This window comes from Pristiophorus japonicus, chromosome 1, assembly GCF_044704955.1.
Source record: "Pristiophorus japonicus isolate sPriJap1 chromosome 1, sPriJap1.hap1, whole genome shotgun sequence".
NCBI classification, from domain to species: Eukaryota; Metazoa; Chordata; class Chondrichthyes; family Pristiophoridae; genus Pristiophorus; species Pristiophorus japonicus.
The window spans coordinates 222,674,971-222,697,683 of NC_091977.1; positions in this window are offsets into that span (position 1 = coordinate 222,674,971).

Genomic DNA, 22,713 nt, shown 5'->3' on the forward strand with positions numbered 1-22,713 from the left:
TTAGACTTGTTCTAGTCCTCTGATTATTTGAACTGTATACATTTATGTGAAATACTCAAAGTCCTAAATTGTAGTGAGCTATCATGACCACCATGGTGCCAATTCCCACGCACATTCCCCTCCGACCTCCATTGCAGGTGACTGGCGATTTCAAAGCCAACTGGAAAAAATTCAAACAGCTGTGGGACAGCTATGAAATTATCACGAATATTGTGGAAAAAACAGATTGAATTAGGGTTGCAACGTTTAGCACTGCCATTGGATGACTTGCCCTAGATATGCACAATAATCGTCCCTACAAATAAAAGGAAGACAAGCAAGAAATTGAGATTATTTTGAAGCTCTGGGAAGAGAACTGTAAAGGTAAAACCAACTTCATCTATGAACGGTACCAGTTTAACAACTGTGTACAAGGGGACGAGCGTATTGACAGATATGTCGTGAAAGTGAGGGAGCTGGCACTGTTATGTGATTTTGGTAATTTGAAGGATGATTTCATCAGAGACCGTATCGTCCACGGAATATCTGATAACATTCTGCATAAGAGGCTGTTGCAAGAATCAAGCCTAACACTGAATAAATGTGTGATGCTCTGTAAAGCTACCGAGGCCACAGTTGTGCAAATGAAAGCCATGAAGCTTACTGAAACAGATTTAGACTCTGAAGATGTCAAAGTTGACAGACAGAAACCCTGACCCACAAAGAAAGAATTCACAGACAAAGAGTTCACAAACAATTGTAGATATTGTGGCAAAAGACGTGAGCTGTCAAATACTAAATGCCCAGCATATGGGAAGACCTGCACAAGTTGCGGCAAACAAAATCACTTTTTTCAAAAGTGAAGGCAGAGTGGATCGAGGCAGAACTCCACACATAAGCCTAAATGTAAGGGCAAGTCAAAAGTTCATGTACTATATGAAGACAGTGATGATTCTGATTTTGAAGTCATGACTGTAGAGATGCTTGGTAAAGTTGATCACACAATTGAGGACAAAGCTGACAGAAAGCATCCCAACAAGATTATGGCTACCTTCTCCATTAAAGGTCAAATGGTAAAAATGCAAATAGATTGTGGGGCCACATGCAATGTGCTACCTCGTAAATACTTACCTAAAGGCTTAAAAGTAAAAGAATCTAAGACAACACTGTCACTATATGACAACCATCCAACCATTCCTGTGGTAGGAATTTGTAATGTACTACTGGAAAATACAAAGAACAAGCAAAAGTAGGTTGTGCCCTTTGTGATCATTTAGGGCCAAAGTGCATGACTGATTGGCTCACACACAGCTCAACAGCTTCAACTAATACAAATGCAGCATCAGAATATCGCGATGATAGATGAACCATCTGAATCGCAAACTACGAGCAATGCAAGCATCTCACTAACCTCAAAAACTGATGTCAACAATGCATAACTGGATGTGTTTAAGGGATTTGGACACATGCCAGGGATATTTCACCTTAAACTTAATGAATCAGCGACACCAGCTGTAATGCCACCCAGATGGGTGCCAATAGTGATCAAACAAATGCTGAAAGAGGAACTCGATCGTTTGGAAGAACGACAAATCATTACGAAAGTTGTTGAACCAACGGACTGGGTATCCAATGCAGTGACTGTACAAAAGCCAAATGGAAAAATACGAGTATGTATCAACTCTCAACATCTGAACAATGCCCTGAAACACGGTCACTATCCACTTCTTGTGATCGATGACATCTTACTACAGATGTCAAATGTAAAGGTCTTCACTAAAGCAGACTGCAAGGAGGGTTTCTTGCAATGTCCACTAGACACAGAGTCCTCTTACCTCATGACCTTCCAGACTCCATGGGGACAATATCGATATAATAGAATACCATTTGGCATCAGTCCTGCCCCGGAAATTTTCCAGCAGAAACTAGACCAGAACCTCGAGGGTCTAGATGGAGTCTACAAGATTGCAGACAATATCTTGATTACTGGATGCAGTGAGACACTTAAAGAGGCCAATCATGATCATGACACAAATTTATACAAATTCATGCAGAGATGCAGAGAGCGAAACATCAAACTAAACTTTGCTAAGTTCGAATACAAGAGCTCCCAAGTGAAATACATGGTACACATACTGTCTAGTGATGGAATCAAAGCTGACCCAAACAAAGTGGTCGCAATCAACTAAATGCAGAAACTGCAGGAGGTAGCAGGTGTACAATGATTTGTCGGCATGACAAAGTACCTCGCAAAATTCTTGCCAGATCTTTCAGACCTCAGCGAGTCTTTGTGATGGCTTACTCGTAAAGACATAGAAACATAGAAACATAGAAAATAGGTGCAGGAGTAGGCCATTCAGCCCTTCGAGCCTGCATCACCATTCAATGAGTTCATGGCTGAACATGCAACTTTAGTACCCCATTCCTGCTTTCTCGCCATACCCCTTGATCCCCCTAGTAGTAAGGACTACATCTAACTCCTTTTTGAATATATTTAGTGAATTGGCCTCAACAACTTTCTGTGGTAGAGAATTCCACAGGTTCACCACTCTCTGGGTGAAGATGTTTCTCCTCATCTCGTTCCTAAATGGCTTACCTCTTATCCTTAGACTGTGACCCCTGGTTCTGGACTTCCACAATATTGGGAACATTCTTCCTGCATCTAACCTGTCTAAACCCGTCAGAATTAAACGTTTCTATGAGATCTCCTCTCATTCTTCTGAACTCAAGTGAATACAAGCCCAGTTGATCCAGTCTTTTTTGATATGTCAGTCCCGCCATCCCGGGAATCAGTCTGGTGAACCTTCGCTGCACTCCCTCAATAGCAAGAATGTCCTTCCTCAAGTTAGGAGACCAAAACTGTACATAATACTCCAGGTGTGGCCTCACCAAGGCCCTGTACAACTGTAGTAACACCTCCCTGCCCCTGTCCTCAAATGCCCTCGCTATGAAGGCTAACATGCCATTTGCTTTCTTAACCGCCTGCTGGAAATGATCTGGAAATGGTCTGGAAATGGACTGGAAATGGACTGAAGAATAAGACAAAGCATTTGAAGCCATCAAACAATGTGTGATAGATTCCCCGGTGCTGAAGTACTTTGACCCAACCAAAGGTCAAGGAGATGCTTCGAGCAAAAGCCTTGGGTTCGTTCTTCTGCAACAGGGACAACCAATCGCATACACGAGCTGAGTGCTCATGCCAGTAGAAACACGATACTCTCAAATTGAAAAGGAGCTGCTCGCTCAAGCCTTCTGAACGGAATTAAACCATCAATATGTATATGGTCGCAAGATCACGCTATGGGCAGATCATAAGCCTTTGGTTGCCATAAGATGCAAGCCGTTATCTGCCACATCCAAGCGGCAACAACATCTGCTCATTCGACTCAACCAATATGACGTTGAAATAAAATATCAACCAGGAAAAGAAATGTATCTAGCAGACACCCTCGTGGAGAGATCACCAACTGAAATTGCAGTGGAATGCATCCACATGGTGCACTTCCTCCCACTCTTCAAACAAGGACTGGCTAACATACAATGCGCAATTACAAGCGACTCTACACTACAACTGGTCATACAACAAATCACAATGGGATGGCCAAAAATGACACATGAATGCCCACCTGAAATGCATGTATACTTCAAAATTTGTGGCGAACTCACAACACAGGATGGCATAGTCTTCAAAGGCTATCGCTGTATCATACCAAAAACCCTGAGATTCGACATTCCTCAGCGACTTCATGCTGCTCACACTGGCGTCGAGAGCACTCTTCGACGTGTCAGGGAATCCGTTGAATGGCTAGGACTGAACAGTGACATAAAAGACTATGGGCTAGAATTTCCCCTGGGATCGCCCAGTTACCACCCAGTTACTGCCCAGTTACTGCCCGTTTTTGCCAAAAAGGCAAATTACTGCCCTATACCGCCCGTTTGATGCTCATTTTGCACCCGATTATCGCTGGTGGTTATTTCGGCCTACGACTACCTCCGGTGTTGCTGCCCATCGCCCGCCCACATTTCCCACTCAAAAATCGATCAAACTTCCCCTGCAGCACAAATTTCTACAAAACTGCTGTTTTTACTGCCCGCCACCGCCCGTTATCACTCGGGAACGAAACCGCCCTTTTTTAGGTACTTGGGTCCAGTGTTATGCCTCCATTTTTTTAATCTCTGTTTTCGAAACAGCTGCATTTTTAATTTATCTTTTACTCCCAATGTATATTGAAGGAGGACAAGAAGAAACAGGAGCATTTGATGAGAAACAAATGATAATCAGTCAGCCCAGCAACCTCATGGCCTCATTGAAAATACTGCAACTGAGGTTTAAATTTCTGGCTTCTTCAAGTTGTTTCCTGTCTCTTGTTTTATTTTGCAGTGCTTTTAAACAAGTATTATTACCCTGAAATCTTACAGAAACCCTCCCTTGTTTTTGCAGGGTTCCCAACTGTTGCCATTCACTCACAATTCAGAGAACATTGGTGTCTCAATCAGTAATATTGCTTCAAAATATTTCCACTGAATTTGCAGGGTTTCGGCTGACGAAACTTTATTCCATTTTAAAAATCTGCTCCTAATAAAGATGAGTTAGTACCATACTCCCCTCCCGCACCCCCTCTTTTATGTTCTGAAATGTTGAATCTTGCTGGAGTATGACTCCGCGGGTACAGTGAACCATCTACTGTCTCAGCCAAGAGGACATTCTGATGTGTAAGCCTAGATAGTCAGTGTTGACAAGCTATTTGAGCATTGGTGGGTGGGGGGAGTTACTGGACACGAGTTGAAGCCTTGACAAATTGTTAAATGACTGCAGATTTAACAAATGACAATCTGCAGATGATTACCAGAAAATACTACACCTTATGAAAGAAAGAAAGAATTTAAACTTATTTTTAAGTTTTTAGTTCCAGTGAAGGGGACACATCTAAGGCATAATAAACTATCTTTTCTCATTGCAAATTTTCACTGACTATTGTGTTTTTCCCACATTTTCTGTTGTATTTTGGATTGTTTTCCCCCACTGCTGGGTTGGCTTCTAATAGATGCATTAAAAACTTAAGATGTGGCAAACAGTAAAACCGAAACAGTACAGTTATGAGGGACACTGGCAATCACACATTTAAAGTTGTGTTTCCTAAAAGTTGTCAGATGGGACATATTTTCCCCTTCCCAGAAGTCAGTGAGACACAGTACAAGAATGATTTAGTTGAATACATTTTTTTTTATAAAAGTTGTAATTTCTATTAAATTTTAACAATGTAATAAAATAACATAATTCTTCTGAATGAAAATTTTACAAAACAAAATATTATCAACATCAACCAGCAACAACAACAATATCAACAACAGCACTCAAACCACCCCTGCACCCTCCAATGGTTCTACCTGTGGCCACCTTTCCCAACGCCTTTCCTCCCCCATCCCCCCCTGATTCTTGGCCCTGACCCACTCCTCCTCCTCCCACGTCGGGACCAGAACATTCTGCACCAGCAGAGCACCTCGAGCATGACTGCTGAAGGGGCGGGGGGCGGGGACAGCGACAATGGCAGTGCTATGTTTGGGGGTTCTGGAGAAGATGGAGGTGCGGAGGACCCATCTTCAAAGTCGGAAGAAACTGGTTCCTCTCGACAAACAGATGCTGTCACCATTGGAGGTATGGCACCTTGGGGTGTAGTGCCATATACCACGAACATTGATTGCTGCATAGCATTGACATTGACGGTCTGGGTATTCACCCTCATCGCATCAATCAGCTCCGCCATATCCTTCAATTGACGGGCTGCTAAAGCCACGGTGTTTGCGGACAACCCAGCAAAGGCCTGGAGGAGCTCTCGACTCAAGTTGATGCTCATCCTGGACAATCCCACCATGTCCAGGCTAGCATCTGTCTGTCGCGCAGCGTTCCCATTTTGGCGGATCAGCCGCTGCGGATTCAGCATGGGGGTCGGTGTGAGCCACTGGATGCCGCTTGGTCCCGCTTCCTCGGACCGGAATCCAGGAAAGTTGGATTCCGACGAGGAACCGGTGGCTACAGGTAGAAAGGACCCTTGAAGTCCAGCCAGCCCTCCCTCCTCCTGCACCACCACCATGATAAAGTTTTGAGGAGTGTTCTCCTCCTGCTCCTGCAGCACCATCTCTTCCGTCTCTTCCACCACCATCTCTTCATTCCTTATTCCCTCCAATGACTCCTCTCTGGAAGGGGCAGGCGGTTCCAGCTGTGTAACTGTAAAAACATAACATTAAAGGTTGGCGACAGGAGAGGGGAGGGTTCAGAGGTAACATGAGAGCAATTCACTTTGTGCAGGCTTATGTTGAGAACAAACATATATTACCGAGAATCATTACACAAAACTATCACAAGCAAAGTAGACAGAAAGTACATGACATAACAAAACTTGAACTTGAGTCCCAAACAGTTTGTTTTCCAAGTGGCAGAGTGTGATCAACCAAAAAATCATGTCAGAACTAACAACATTTCGTGCTCCCAGCATTACATTACATTCTACATTATATTGCCATAAGATTGAATTACATGACCGCAGTACAGTCCAGGCATTATGCAGACTTACCCTCCGGGAAAACTGGTTCAGCATCAGCTCACGTGGCGGTGCGATCATACGTCCCTGTCAGGGCTGCAGCATGTTCCTCGAGGTCTGTGAGAGGAATACTCTTCGATGGACCACCGCCCTATTGCTGGCTAATTTTTTCAGCAAAGGTGACAAAAAATAAGTGTCAACTAATTTCACAGCTACTAATACGGAACACACACATACATACATATATATAGGTACACCTCCCTAATTAACCGTGCCCAGTCTTTTTGGAAATGAGTGTGTTATATATGTAAACCTGTAAATACCATGTCTAACTACCAGAGGGCCTATCTCCTGGAGTCCCAAACGATCCCACAATCCCTTGGGAGCACCTGTACTTAAGGAGGCCTCACAGGCTGGAGAGAAATTCTGAGATCTGTGATAAAGGACTACGGTCACATCTTATTTTGAGCTTGCAGTATCTTAATTCAAGACTCTTAATTCAAGACATAACAACTGGCGACGAGATACGGATGATAAACCCCACCACAACAATTAAGAGAACTGTGGGCATCCTGGAGAAATTTTAGGAGGGAGATGATTGGGAAACCTTCATGGAACGACTCGACCAATACTTCGTGGCCAACGAGCTGGAAGGAGAAGTGAACGCTGCCAAACGAAGGGCGATCCTCCTCACCGTTTGTGGGGCACCAACGTATGGCCTCATGAAAAATCTGCTTGCTCCAGCAAAACCAACAGACAAGTCATATGGTGAGTTGTGCACACTGGTCTGGGAGCATCTAAACCCAAAGGAAACGTTCTGATGGCGAGGTAGCGGTTCTACACGTGCAACAGGTCTGAAGGCCAGGAAGTGGCGAGCTACATCGCCGAGCTAAGGCGCCTTGAAGGACATTGTGAATTTGAAGGACACTTGGAGCACATGTTCAGGGTTTTTCTTTGTACTTGGCATTGGCCATGAAGTAATACTTCGCAAACTTTTGATGTAGAGACCCCAATCTTGAGTAAAGCCACAGCGATAGCTCAGGCGTTTATCTCCACCAGTGACAATACCAAACAAATCTCTCAGCACACTGGTGCTGCTGCAAGTCCTGTGAACAAAGTAACGTTGTTTTCAAATCGAAATGTATAGGGCAGGACTTATGCGTTTGCACCTGCACATCTGCAGATGAATACAAGGCCATTAATACTTTGTTGGCGCTGCGGGGGTGATCATCGTTTCCATTCATGCTGCTTTAAAGGGTACGTTTGCAAGGGCTGTGGAACAATGGGACACCGCCAACATATTTGCAGGCGAGCTCCAAACCCTGCTAATCCTGCAAACCACCATGTTGCAGAGGAGGACAGATCCACGGTGGATCATGATGAACCAGAGCCTCTAACCGAGGAGGCAGAGGTATATGGGATGCACACATTTACCACAAAGTGTTCCCCGATAATGCTGAAGGTTGAATTCAATAGACTCCCGGTGTCCATGGAGCTGGACACGGGCGCAAGCCAGTCCATAATGAGCAAAAAGACTTTCGATAAATTGTGGTGCAGCAAGGCCTCAAGGCCAGTCCTGACTCCCATTCGTACTAAACTGAGAACGTACACAAAGGAACTGATTCCCGTAATTGGCAGTGCTACCGTAAAGATCTCCTACGATGGAGCGGTGCACGATTTATCACTCTGGGTGGTACCGGGCGATGGCCCCACGCTGTTCGGCAGGAGCTGGCTGGAAAAGATACACTGGAACTGGAACGACGTCCGAGTGCTTTCGTCTGTCGACGACACCTCATGTGTCCAGGTCCTAAAGAAGTTCCCCTCGCTGTTCGAACCAGGCATCAGGAAGTTCCAAGGAGCAAAAGTGCAGATCCATTTGATTCCGGGGGCGCGACCCATCCATCACAAGGCAAGAGCGGTACCGTACATGATGAGAGAGAGGGTGGAGATCGAGCTGGACCGGCTGCAACGAGAGGGCATCATTTCGAATTCAATGACTGGGCCAGTCCGATTGTTCCAGTCCTCAAGGGAGACGGGACCGTCAGAATCTGTGGTGATTACAAAGTAACTATCAATCATTTCTCACTGCAGGATCAATACCCACTACCGAAGGCAGACAATCTATTTGCGATGCTAGCAGGAGGGAAAATGTTCACGAAGCTAGACTTGACCTCGGCCTACATGATGCAGGAGCTAGAGGAATCATCGAAAGGCCTCACCTGCATCAACACGCACAAAGGTCTCTTCATTTACAACAGATGCCCATTTTGGATTCGATCGGCCGCGGCGATATTCCAGAGGAACATGGAAAGCTTGCTGAAGTCAGTCCCACGCACCGTGGTCTTCCAGGACGACACCTTGGTTACAGGTCGGGACACTGTCGAGCACCTGCAGAGGAGGTTCTTAGTCGGCTTAATCCTGTGGGGCTCAGGCTAAAATGCTCGAAGTGCATTTTCCTGACACCTGAAGTGGAGTTCCTGGGGAGAAGAATCGCGGTGGACGACATCAGGCCCACTGATTCGAAGATGGAGACAATCAAGTACGCACCAAGACCACAGAATGTGACAGAGCTGCGGTTGTTTCTAGGATTCCTGAACTATTTTGGTAACTTCTTACTGGGTCTTAGCACATTGTTAGAACCTCTGCACTCTTTACTGCGTAAAGGAGATGAATGGGTATGGGGAAAAAGCCAAGAAAATGCCTTTGAGAAAGCTAGGAAGCTGTTATGTTCAAACAAATTGCTTGTGTTGTACGATCCATGTAAGCGTTTGGTACTAGCATGTGATGCGTCGTTGTACGGGGTTGGGTGTATATTGCAACAAGCTAATGAATTTGGGAAATTGCAACCGATTACTTATGCATCCAGACGTCTGTCTATGGCTGAGAGGGCCTATAGCATGATCGAAAAAGAAGCGTTAGCGTGTGTTTACGGGGTAAAGAAAAGACATCAATATCTGTTCGGGCTCAAATTTGAATTGGAAACCGAGCATAAGCCGCTTATATCCCTCTTTTCTGAAAGCAAGGGGATTAATACGAATGCATCGGCCCACATCCAGAGATGGGCGCTCACGTTGTCCGCATATAACTACTCCATCCGCCACAGGCCAGGCACAGAAAACTGTGCCGATGCTCTCAGTAGGCTGCCATTGCCCACCACAGGAGATGGCACAGCCTGCAGATTTAGTTATGGTAATGGAAGCATTCGAGAGTGAGCAATCACCTGTTATCGCCCGACAGATTAGAACCTGGACGAGCCAGGACCCCTTACTGTCCTTAGTAAAAAAGTTGCGTGCTCCACGGGAGTTGGTTTAGTTTCCTGTTCGAGATGCAGGAAGAAATAAAGCTGTGCCAGCGGTGTAGAGGTGAAATATCTATACAGGCAGACTGCCTCCTATGGGGTAATCGGGTAGTGGTGCCCAAAAAGGGCAGGGACACCTTCATTAGTGATCTCCACAGCACCCATCCAGGTATCATAATGATGAAAGCGATAACCAGATCCCACGTGTGGTGGCCCGGTATCGATGCAGACTTAGAGTCCTGCGTGCACAAATGTAATACATGTTCACAATTAAGCAATGCACACAATGAGGTGCCACTAAGTTTATGGTCCTGGCCCTCCAAACGGTGTCCAGAGTCCAAGTCAACTATGCAGGCCCATTCTTAGGAAAAATGTTCTTAGTGATTATAGATGCGTACTCCAAATGGATTGAATGTGTGATAATGTCGGCAAGCACGTCCGCTGCCACCATTGAAAACCTACGGGCCATGTTTGCCATGTGCGGCCTGCCTGATATCCTTGTAAGTGACAATGGGCCGTGCTTTACCAGTGCTGAGTTCAAGGAGTTCATGACCCGCAATGGGATCAAACATGTCACATCTGCCCTGTTTAAACCAGCATCCAATGATCAGGCAGAACAAGCAGTGCAGACAATCAAGCAGTGCTTGAAAAGGATAACTGAAGGCTCACTGCAGAGTCGCTTATCCCGAGTCCTCCTTAGTTACCGCACAAGACCCCACTCGCTCACTGGGGTCCCTCCCACTGAACTGCTCATGAAAAGGGCACTTAAGTCAAGGCTCTCGTTAGTCCACCCTGATCTACACGAACAGGTAGAGAGCAGGCAGCTTCAAAAGAATACATATCATGATCGCGCAAATGTGTCACGCGAAATTAAGATAAATGATCCTGTATTTGTGTTGAACTATGGACACGATCCTAAGTGGCTTCCTGGCACTGTTTTGGCCAAAAAGGGGAGTAGGGTGTTTGTGGTCAAACTCTCAAATGGACTCACCTGCATGAAACACTTGGACCAAACCAAACTCAGATTTACGGACTATCTAGAACAACCCACAATAGACTCTACATTTTGCGACCCTCCAACACACACACAAGTGGCAACCGACCCAGCAGTTGACTACGAAGCAGAACCCATCACCCGCAGCAGCCCAGCAGGACTCATCACCCTCAGCAGCCCAGCAAGGCCAGCTGTGCAGCAGCCCAGCGATGGCCCAACAAACGACTCACCAAAACCACCATTTGCACCGAGAGGGAAAGGAAGGCCTTGGATTGACTCACATTGTAAATAGTTACACTATTGACTTTGGGTGGGGGGGGAGTGTTGTTATGTATGTAAACCTGTAAATACCATTTCTAACCACCAGAGCGGTTAACCCCTGGAGTCCCAAGCGATCCCACAATCTCTTGGGAACCCCTGTATATAAGGAGGCCTCACAGGCTGGAGAGACACTCTCAGATATGTGATAAAGGATTACGGTCACACCTTACTTTGAGCTTGCAGTATCTAGTCTGACTCTTTATTCAAGACATAACCGAGTGCATCATTTAAGTTCTGTTAACACTTAAGTTTTGCTTGATGAACACATGAAAATACAGAGGATTAACACTATGGGTAATAAAAAATGTCACCAAGCTTTTTAACATAATAAAACGTGGCACTACTTAAGAGTAATTAGGCAGTGCATGATAAAAGTTATTACTTACTCTTGCAGACCCAACGATGTCATTCCACTGTTTGCGGCACTGGTTCAGCTCCCGCATCATGGGCGCGATGGAGGACACCGCCTCAGCGATCTCTCGCCATAACCTCTGTTACACAGACAGTGATGGTTTCCCTCGCCCACCTCGTGTTAGTTGATCCTAGTGAGCCTCCACTTCATGGACCAATGATTCCTGGGCTTCTTCGTAGAAACAAATGGCCCTCCCTCTTCCCACCCACCTCCCTTTTCACTTCCATGGTTTTATTTATACTGATTTATATATTTAAATGTAAACAATTATTTATTATTTATTATTATTAGTATTACTTTTTGTGATGTACTATTATTACTATTATTATTAAAAGTTATATTATATTATCAATTAATAGTGAATATACTGCTCAAAACTGATTTATACACAAATCTTATTCAACAGCTCCTCTCTGTCTCAGATTGACTCACCTCTGCACTTTCAAAATGTCCAGCACTCTCTCAGTGTTCTCTGCGCATGTGTAGGGTCAACTTTGACCCCAAAGTTGCGGGAGAATGCCTGCGCATGCGCAGAGAAGAAAAAACGCGCATTTTCCAGGGGTGCTGCTTGCCGACCTTCAGGCCCTTCACCACCGCCCGCTCTGGTCCGCGACTGCAATGCATCACCACCGCCAAGACAAACACCAAAAATCGCAGGATCGCGCAGCAGCGGTATTCCGGCGGTTCAAAAGACGCAACCACCGGAATACCGCTAAAAATCTGGCGGCAGCAATCCTAAGGGAAATTCTAGCCCTATGTTTCAAAGTGTGAAACATCCAACACCTATCAATTGAGCCAACCAAAAGAGCCCTCAGAGACCATGAAAAAGATTGGTTGTGACTTATTCATACTCGATGGCCAAGACTACTTATGCACAGTGAACTACTACTGCATGGAAAGAAAGATGCCACTGTTATCATCAAACACCTCAAGAAACACTTCTCCAGCCACAGCATTCCAGACACGGTTCAATCCGACAACGGACATCCCAACAACTTACAACAGTTCACAAACTTTGCCACAAAATATGGATTCGATCACACAACAAGCTCACCAGAATATCCACAAAGCAACGGAAAGGTTGAGAACGTGATTAAGCTCGCAAAGCGTTTAATCAAGAAGACAAAACAAGACTGTGGTGACTTCTACATGAACCTTCTCATCTGGTGAAACACATCAACTGAAGGCCTTGATAGTTCGCCAGCACAACGCTTGCTCAGCCACCGCACAAAGACAAACATCCCAATCGCAAACGAACTACTTAAACCAAGAATCGTACAGGACGTCAACGTCAACAAAAAAAAGAACCATGCCAAACAAGCACACGACTACAACAGAGTTGCTACAGCACTTCCGACACTGCAGGAAGGAGAAACAGTGAGACTCAAACAAACGCGAGACAGCAAAATGTGGCAAAAAGCTCAGATGCAGAAACAAGTCAGTATTCGGTCATATCAGTTCATTACAGAAAATGGACATGAGTATCGCCAAAATTGGAAACATCTGTAAAAGAGCGCTGAGACATTCATCGAAACTCCAGAGATCTCAGTGACACCCACACACGATCCACTGCCAACACAGCCAACTAACACGCAAAACAACTCTTCGATGACAACATGCGAAACAGGGATATGTCATGGACTAAAGCGACCAGTGCACAGAACACCACTGAAACAGCCAGTTTGAGGCGAAGCAACAGAATCTGCACAACACCAAAATATCTGGAACACTATGTACAGAAATAAGAAATCATGGACACTGGACACTTGGATAAAGAAACAAAATGACGAGGTTTTTGTTCTTGTTTGTTAAACTTGTAGTTGTTTACTACATGTATTCACAAGAAGCTAATTATCAGTTTATATTGAAGCTCACTTTAATTCACTTTGTTTCTTATGAAAGGAAAGATGTAACATAAGAAATTGGAGCAGGAGTAGGCCATAAGGCCCCTCGAGACTGCTCCGCCATTTAATTTGATCACGGCTGATCCGATCATGGACTCAGGTCCACTTTCCTGCCCGCTCCCCATAACTCCTTATCCCCTTATCGTTTAAGAAACTGTCTATTTTTGTCTTAAATTTATTCAATGTCCCAGCTTCCACAGCTCTCTGAGGCAGCAAATTCCACAGATTCACAACCCTCAGAGAGAAAAAATTTCTCCTTATCTTAGTTTTAAATGGAAGGCCCCTTATTCTAAGATTATGCCCCCTAGTTCTAGTCTCCCCTATCAGTGGAAACATCCTCTCTGCATCATCCTTGTCAAGCCCCCTCATAATCTTATACATTTCGATAAGATCATCTCTCATTCTTCTGAATTCCAATGAGTAGAGGCCCAACCTACTCAACCTTTCCTCATAAGTCAACCCCCTCATCTCCAGAATCAACCTAGTGAACCTTCTCTGAACTGCCTTAATACAAGTATATCCTTTTGTAAATATGGAAACCAAAACTGCACGCAGTATTCCAGGTGTGGCCTCACCAATACCCTGTATAACTGTAGCAAGACTTCCCTGCTTTTATACTCCATCCCCTTTGCAATAAAGACCAAGCTTCCATTGGCCTTCCTGATCACTTGCTGTACCTGCATACTAACCTTTTGTGTTTCATGCACAAGTACCCCCAGGTTCTACTGTCCTGCAGCACTTTGCAATCTTTCTCCATTTAAAGAATAACTTGCTCTTTGATTTTTTCTGCCAAAGTGCATGACCTCACACTTTTCAACATTATACTCCATCTGCCAAATTTTTGCCCACTCACTTAGCCTGTCGATATCCTTTTGCAGATTTTTTGTGTCCTCCTCACACATTGCTTTTTCTCCCATCTTTGTATCATCATGAAAACTTGGCTACATTGCACTCGGTCCCTTCTTCCAAGTCGTTAATAGAGATTGTAAATAGTTGGGGTCCCAGCATTGATCCCTGCGGCACCCCACTAGTTACTGATTGCCAACCCGAGAATGAACCATTTATCCCTACTCTCTGTTTTCTGTTAATTAGCCAATGCTAATATATTACCCCCAACCCCATGAACTTTTATCCTGTGCAGTAACCTTTTATGTGGCATCTTGTCAAATGCCTTCTGGAAGTCCAAATACACCACATACATTGGTTCCCCTTTATCCACCCTGTTCCTTGCATCCTCAAAAAATTCCAGAAAATTTATCAAACATGACTCCCCCTTCATAAATCCATGCTGACTCTGCCTGACCGAATTTTGCTTTTCCAAATGTCCTGCAAGAGCTTCTTTAATAATGGATTCCAACATTTTCCCAACCACAGATATTAGGCTAACTGGTCTATAGTTTCCTGCTTTTTGTCTGCCCCCTTTTTTAAATAGAGGCATTACATTTGCAGTTTTCCAATCTGCTGGTACCTCCCCAGAATCCAGGGAATTTTGCTAAATTACAACCAGTGCATCCACAATCCCTGACACTATTTCTTTTAAGACCCTAGGATGCAAGCCATCAGGTCCAGGGGATTTATTTGCCTTTAGTCGCATTATCTTACTGAGTACCAGCTCATTAGTGATTCTGATTGTGTTAAATTCCTCCCCCCCTATAGCCCCTTGACTATCCACTGTTGGAATATTGTTAGTGTCCTCTACCGTAAAGGCTGATACAAAATATTTGTTCAGAGTTCCTGCCATCTCCATGTTCCCCATTACTAATTCCCCGGTCTCGTCCTCTAAGGGACCAACATTTACTTTGGCCACTCTTTTCCTTTTTATATACCTATAGAAACTCTTGCTATCTGTTTTTATATTTCGTGCCAGTTTACTTTCATAGTCATAGTAACGATAGAATGTATAGCGCCTCGATATGTATAGGGAGACCTCGTGCATGTATGAGGATCGCCATTTTAACTGCACATTACTGACTGAGGTCCAGAATAAAGAGAGTTAAATTGAACTTAAGAGTTATTCAAGAAACTATAAATACATCCCCCACTCCCTCTCCTCCCACCTCTCTCCCTCTCCTCCTCTTCTCTCCCGCTCATCCCAACTCTCTCCCTCTCCTCCCTCCCTCTCCTCTCCTCTCTCATCTTGATATATTTTCAATTATCACCTTGCCCTCTTACCCTGCTAGATCTGAAAAGAGTTTTTGATCTTGATGCCGCATATGCAATCCCAAGGGAGATCAACTCGTAATAAAAAAAAATCTTCCATCTGCGGACATTTCCTGTCTGTGTCATTTGACTTGCTGCTGTCATATTTGTTTCACACTTTTAGTGTCAACTTTGCCATTATAAATTCCTAACTCCACATTTATGACAGAAAGCACCTATCTAAATTCATCACACTTCCTGGATCTGAAAATATCTGGAGGAATGTCTGGCGACTGGTTCATTTGCAACTGGGGTTGAATGGTCTGTTCCAGTGTTCTATAAACACTGGGAAAGAGGTCCTAAAGGCTAAAAGCACTGAGATGTGGATTATATTACAACAGTGTCTACACTTCAAAAAGTGCTTTATTGGCTGTAAAGTGCTTTGGAATGTCCGATGGTCATGAAAGGTGCAATATAAATGCAAGTCTTTCTTTCTTCTTTCTTTATATCGTCTTAGTGGAGGGACCTTGTATCTGGAAGCACTGGGAATGGCTGGGCAGTGGTTGGGCTGGGCAGTGGATGGGATGGGCAGTAGACAGGCTGAGCAATGGATGGAATGGGTAGTGGACGGGCTGGGCAGTGGACGGGATGGGCAGTGGACGGGATGGGCAGTGGAGAGGTTAGGCAATGGATGGGATGGGTAGTGGACGGGCTGGACAGTGGACGGGATGGGCAGTGGATGGGCAGTGAATGAGCAGTGGATGGACAGTGGATGGGATGGGCAGTGGATGGCTAGTGGATGGGCTGGGCATTGGATGGGCAGTGGATGGGCAGTGGATGGGCTGGGCAGTGGATGGGCTGTGCAGTGAAGTGGAGCAGCAGTATGAAAGCTATAGCCACTGAGTTATTTTTAAAATCGTTAAGGACCTCCTTTGCTGTTACTCAGAGACATACCTGGGACCAGAAAGCACCTGCGAACATTGGCATGGAATGAAACTCGAGCCTGGGACCTCTGACAAAGGGGGAATCCCTTAATGGGTCTGTTTACAACAGGAAGTGGACAATTTTAGGGGTACGTACATTTTTTTGGTTTTACCTGTTAGTTACATTATAAGTTGTGTTTTTTTATTTGGCTGTAGTCAACTGATTGAGGGGTAAAAGGGAAGACTCTAAATGGATTTAAAAGTATTTTGAGCAATTTGATTGGAACAATTTCAATATTTTTTATTGATAGGCTTGGCTTAGATGTGTTTAGTTCTGATTTGTTTGGTTCAAGTTCTGCTTTCCATTATTAGTAAATTTGGTTGTATTTTTTAGTAGAGTTGTAATTTGCCAAATATGAAATCTGAGCAAATCAAGAAGTATGACACTGAAGCCTGGCACATGAAGTGCATATATATACTTATACCATTATACACTTTCTATCTGCACCACTTAACCTTCTGTTGTCACGTTTTTGTTGCACTTTTTCATATCAACTTTTTCCCATTATAAATTCCTATGTCCACATTTAATACGGATTTTGCCCAAGAAAACTTGCCATGCTGTAATTATATAATCTAACCACTGAATGGCTTTGTGCCCAGTCTTCGACCATCTTCACAGTCCTGCATTGAAAGTTCCAATGTCTCGGTCCGCCATCTTGTTTTCTCTTTAGGTAAGTTTTTAATCTAAATTCAGTATTTTTGCGTGTCATTTTAAAATATATTATTTTTTTCATTTCATAGAGTCTTTTGGTTTCTGGGCCCGCCAGCCCCAACAAAATTGTTTTTTTCTGTCTTCCTTCTGACCGCTTGGCTTTCTCTCTTCTCTCCCTTTTCCTATGGCATCTAATAATTGACCCTTTCACAGTGGGCAGAAGTGAACTAGCATGCATATCTTTTATTCATGTTATAGTGTGTCTTTAAAAAAAAATCACTCTGTCTATTCTCCAGAATGGTCGCTCGGTTTTGGGTCCCTTCCCCCCACCCCTCCCCACCCCGAGGTCTGACACCTTCCTGTAGACTGTGTCAAGCCATAGTGCCTCAATAAAATGAGATAGCAATTTAAAGCAGTCACCCTTTTATCCAATTCCTTCAACTCTGTCACCCTCTCCCTCTCCACTTCCTCCTCTACTGCTCCCTGATTCCCCTCCCCTAAACCCTACTCTTCCACCTTCTTCCTCTTCTCTTTGTTCTCACTTCCTCTTTTTCCTCAACTTCCTCACCTCCCCTTCTACTCCAGCTCCTCATGCCTTCTCTTTCCCCACATCTTTCTTATCTTTCTTCTCCTATCCCCACACTCTTATTTGTCCTTCTCCCATCTTTCTCTCTTCCTCCTTCTCCTCCCCTCTGCCCCTCTTCACCTCCCCTTCTCCCCATCCTGTCCACCCATTTCTACCTTCTTTTGGAGGATTGGAGAACTGCTAACGTTGTACCATTGTTTAAAAAGGGAGGAAGGGATAAACCAAGTCATTACAGGCCAGTTCGGTGATGAGCAAATTATTGAATCAATTCTGAGGGACAATATAAACCTTCATTTACAAAGTCAGTCAGTCAGTTAAGGGAAGGTCGTGTCTGACGAACTTGATTGCATTTTTTGAGGAGGTAACCATGAGGGTCAATGAGGGCAGTGCATTTGATGTAGTCTACATGAATTTTAGCAAGGCTTTTGACAAGGTCCCATATGGCAGGCTGATCAAAAAAGTAAAAGCCCATGGGATCCAAGGGAGAGTGGCAAATTGGATCCAAAATTGTCTCAATAGCGGGAAGGAAAGGGTAATGGTTGATGGGTGGTTTTGCGATTGTTTCCAGTGAAGTTCCACAGGGCTCAGTACTCAGTTCTTTGCTTTTTGTGGTATGTTGTAGGCATTAGGCACCTGCTGAATATATCTAAACTCATATAAGTTTAAAATGGCCACATATAAAATGGCTGCCCAAGCATGATGGGAACCCCGTTAGTCAAGTAATGAACTGGGACTGACTGAGCAATGATCGAGCAATGACCCTGTGAGGCCCACTACCAGGAATGCCTTGGATACAATGAACCAGTGATTTCACACAGCCGAAGTCCAAGGAAGAGAGATAAGGGGAGAATCTGCCTCACATAACGAGGTCATTAATCAGCCCGAGCTGACAAAACCCGAACATGCAGTTCTTGAGGTATCAGGGAAATTCTATTGGGTTAAAGAAACCTATATGTAATCTATAATCATTATGATTGGATTGTGTCCAGCCGAAGTGGGCTGAGTAACTGTAAAGAACTATTGTAAAACATATAAATATCGATGAGTTTCTTTGTTAGGTGGAGAGAAGCCTGGATCCAGTCCTGAGGCTTCCTCCCCGCTAGCGTCAATAAAGGCCACACTGGCATTGGAACCGACTCTGAGTGTTGAGTGATTCTTCTGATAAACACTAACACTAACATGGTATATATTAATGATTTAGACTTCAATGTAGGAGGCATGATAAAATAAATTTGCAGATGATACAAAAATTGTCCATGTGGTTGACAATGAGGAGGAAAGCTTTAGACTGCAGGAAGATAGCGATGAACTGGTCAATTGGGCAGAAAAGTGGTAAATGGAATTCAATCCGGAAAAGGGTGAGGTAATGCATTTGGGGAGAGGCAACAAGGCAAGGGAATACACAATAAATGGGAGGATCCTGAGAGGTGTGGAGGAACAGAGGGACCTTGGAATGTATGTCCACAGATCATTAAAGGTAGTAGGACAGATCGATAAGGTAGTTAAAAAGGCATATGGAATGCTTTCCTTTATTAGCCGAGGCATATAAGAGCAGGGAAGTTATGCTAGAACTGTATAGAACACTAGTTAGGCCACAGCTTGAGTACAGCGTACAGTTCTGGTCACCACATTACAAGAAAAATGTGATTGCACTACAGAGGGTACAGAGGATATTTATGAGGAAGTTTCCAGGACTGGAAAATTTTAGCTATGAGGGAAGATTGGATAGGCTGGGGTTGTTTTCTTTGGAACAGAGGAGACTGAGGGGAGATTTAATTGCAGTGTATAAAATTATGAGGGGCCGAGATAGAGTGGATAGGAAGGATCTGATTCCCTTAGCAGAGGGATCAATAACCAGGGAGCATAGATTTAAAGTAATTGGTAGAAGGATTAGCTGGGAGATGAGGAAAACAAATTTCACCCAGAGGGTGGTGAGTGGAGGTCTGGAACTCACTGCCTGAAAGGGTGGTAGAGGCAGAAACCCTCATCACATTTAAAACGTTCTTGGATGTGCACTTAAAGAGCTGTGATCTACAGGGCTATGGATGTAGTGCTGGAAGGTGGGAATGGGCTGGGTAGCTCTTTTTCGACCAACACGGACAAAATTGGCCAAATGGCCTCCTTCTGTGTCATAATTTTCTGTGATTCTATGATTCTTCCCCTTCCCCTCCTTCCTTCAATTATCTTCTCTGATTGTGTTTGACCGAAAAACTGCATTTGGAATTGACATGTGCAACACCACGGCAGATCACTTAGTAATATATCAAAAATTGGGTTTGAAAGGTTGAAGGGAATTCTTTGTTCCATAATTTATACTGCATACACTTTCTGGCAACTTTTGCCCATTATAAATTTCTATATCCATATTTATAACAGAAACTCCCTATATAAAACTTGTCAAGTTATAATTACATCCTCCCTCCAATAGAAGTGGGAGAGTGAAATTACAGTGCAACAAGAATTATATAGGAGTATTCCATTATAATGATGGAAATTTGAGATATTTCAGTGAGAATTATCTGCTTTGCCCATCTGCAAATGGGAATTTTTAATGGAAGTACAAAAATTAGAATAGAATGTCTGATGCTAAAACGAAGACTGAATTATGTCTGCTGCACTGGTCCAATTCTCCCGCACCCTCTAACACCGCTTCACCTGAATGCCACACAAAACCGACTCGTGTGTGCGCGTGTGGTGCATGCATATATATGATAATTATAATCACTATGCTATGGTTTGAAAAGTATATGGCACCTTAACTAATAATTATTTCAGTGTAAAGTAGTCTCTCACATTTCTCTTTCATAATTTGTTGTTAACTGTTTCGTATTTTCACAGAATTCTTCTTTCCTGTCTGTGTTGGTTTGGTTTCAGTTCTATTTTTCTTGATTCAAATTCTCCAGGTCCATCCTACTATAACTTTGAGAAAGGAACAGAAGGATATGCAGATAGGATTAAATAAAGTAGGTTGGGAGGAGGCTCGTGGTGAGCATAAACACTTGCATCATCATCATGGGCAGTCCCTCGGAATCGAGGAAGACTTGCTTCCACTCTAAAAGTAAGTTCTTAGGTGACTGTACAGTCCATTACGAGAACCACAGTCTCTGTCACAGGTGGGACAGACAGTCGTTGAGGGAAAAGGTGGGTGGGGAATCTGGTTTGCCGCACGCTCCTTCCACTGCCTGCGCTTGCTTTCTGCATGCTCTTGGCGACGAGACTCGAGGTGTTCAGTGCCCTCATGGTTGCTCTTCCTCCACTTAGGGCGGTCTTTGGTCAGGGACTCCAGGTGTTGGTGGGGATGTTGCATTTTATCAAGGAGGCTTTGAGGGTGTCCTTGAAACATTTCCTCTGCCCACCTGGGACTCGCTTGCCGTGTAGGAGTTTCGAGTAGAACACTTGCTTTGGGAGTCTTGCGTCAGGCATGCAAACAATGTGACCCACCCAACAGAGTTAGTCGAGTGTGGTCAGTGCTTCGATGCTGGGAATGTTGGCCTGATCGAGAACACTGTCGTTGGTGCATCTGTCCTCCCAGGGGATTTGCAGGATCTTGCGGAGACATCGTTGGTGGTATTTCTCCAGTGATTTGAGGTATCTACTGTATATGGTCCACGTCTCTGAGCCATACAAGAGGGCAGGTATCACTACAGTCCTGTAGACCATGAGCTTGGTGGCAGATTTGAGGGCCTGATCTTCGAATACACTCTTTCTCAGGCGGCCGAAGGCTGCACTGGCGCACTGGAGGCGGTGTTGAACCTCGTCGTTGTCGATGTCTGCCCTTGCTGATAATAGGCTCCTGAGATATGGAAAGTGGTCCACGTTGTCCAGGGCCATGCTGTAGATCTTGATGACTGGGGGGCAGTGTGATGTCAGGTTGGTAGTGGAACTTTGTCTTACGGATGTTTAGTGTAACGCCCATGCTTTCATATGCTGGCATAAACCCTATTTCTGTGCAGTAAATACTATATAATCCAGAATCACACAGCAAACAGAAGTGCTACAACTATCTGCAGGTTGGAATTAACTGTCATGATAAGACGTCTTGTTATCTGCACTGTTACACTGCACAAATGCAGCAAGTGGAGGAATTAGCCCAGGGAATACCCATTGGAAGGAGTTGTCTGTGGCAGTCAAAGAAAAACTGGAGCCATGACATTTTGACTAATAGTTACAAACATTAGTGACGGAAATTTTCAGAATCCAGGGGCAAAGTGCAAAGGTATTTCTGATCAAAGCATTACCATAAAGACTGCTGCGGCATGATATGATGCATCTGCTTGGTGTTGTACAGATGGGCAGAGCAGATAATTCTCGCTGAATTGTCTCCAAGCAGTCAATTTCTTTCACCTAGCTCAGGATTGACACTTGTCATCCGAACTAATGGGTGTGCCTTTGTCGAGGCACACCAGGAAATACTGAAACGTTGGAAGTGCATCTTCAACATTTAAAAAAATATATCCATTCATGGGATGTGGCGTCGCTGACAAAGCCAGCATTTATTGCCCATTCCTACCAATATGCGAGACATACTATTGAGTATGCTCAATTCTGTTACATAAGTGTAATTCTAGAAGCTGCAAACACTTTCAACAATGTTAATATTGGAACTTCTTGCTCTCTTGCATTTAGGCTGTACGGTTTATGTGTGAGTTTCAGTGGGGTGAAGAGAGATGCAAATGACTGAGAAGAACGTAAAAGAAGAGGTGCTGCTGAAGTAAGTTTGGTGAGTTGCTGGAGTGAAAGTTGTAGATAGCACAAACTGTAGCCACAGTGCGATGATGGTGCAGGATGTGGATATTGAATTCAATAGAAGGACTGCAATGTTTTAGTAGATGTTGAATTTCTTGAATGTTGTTGCAGACTGTACCCAACATGGAAAGTGATGAGTATTCCATCAATTCCTGAT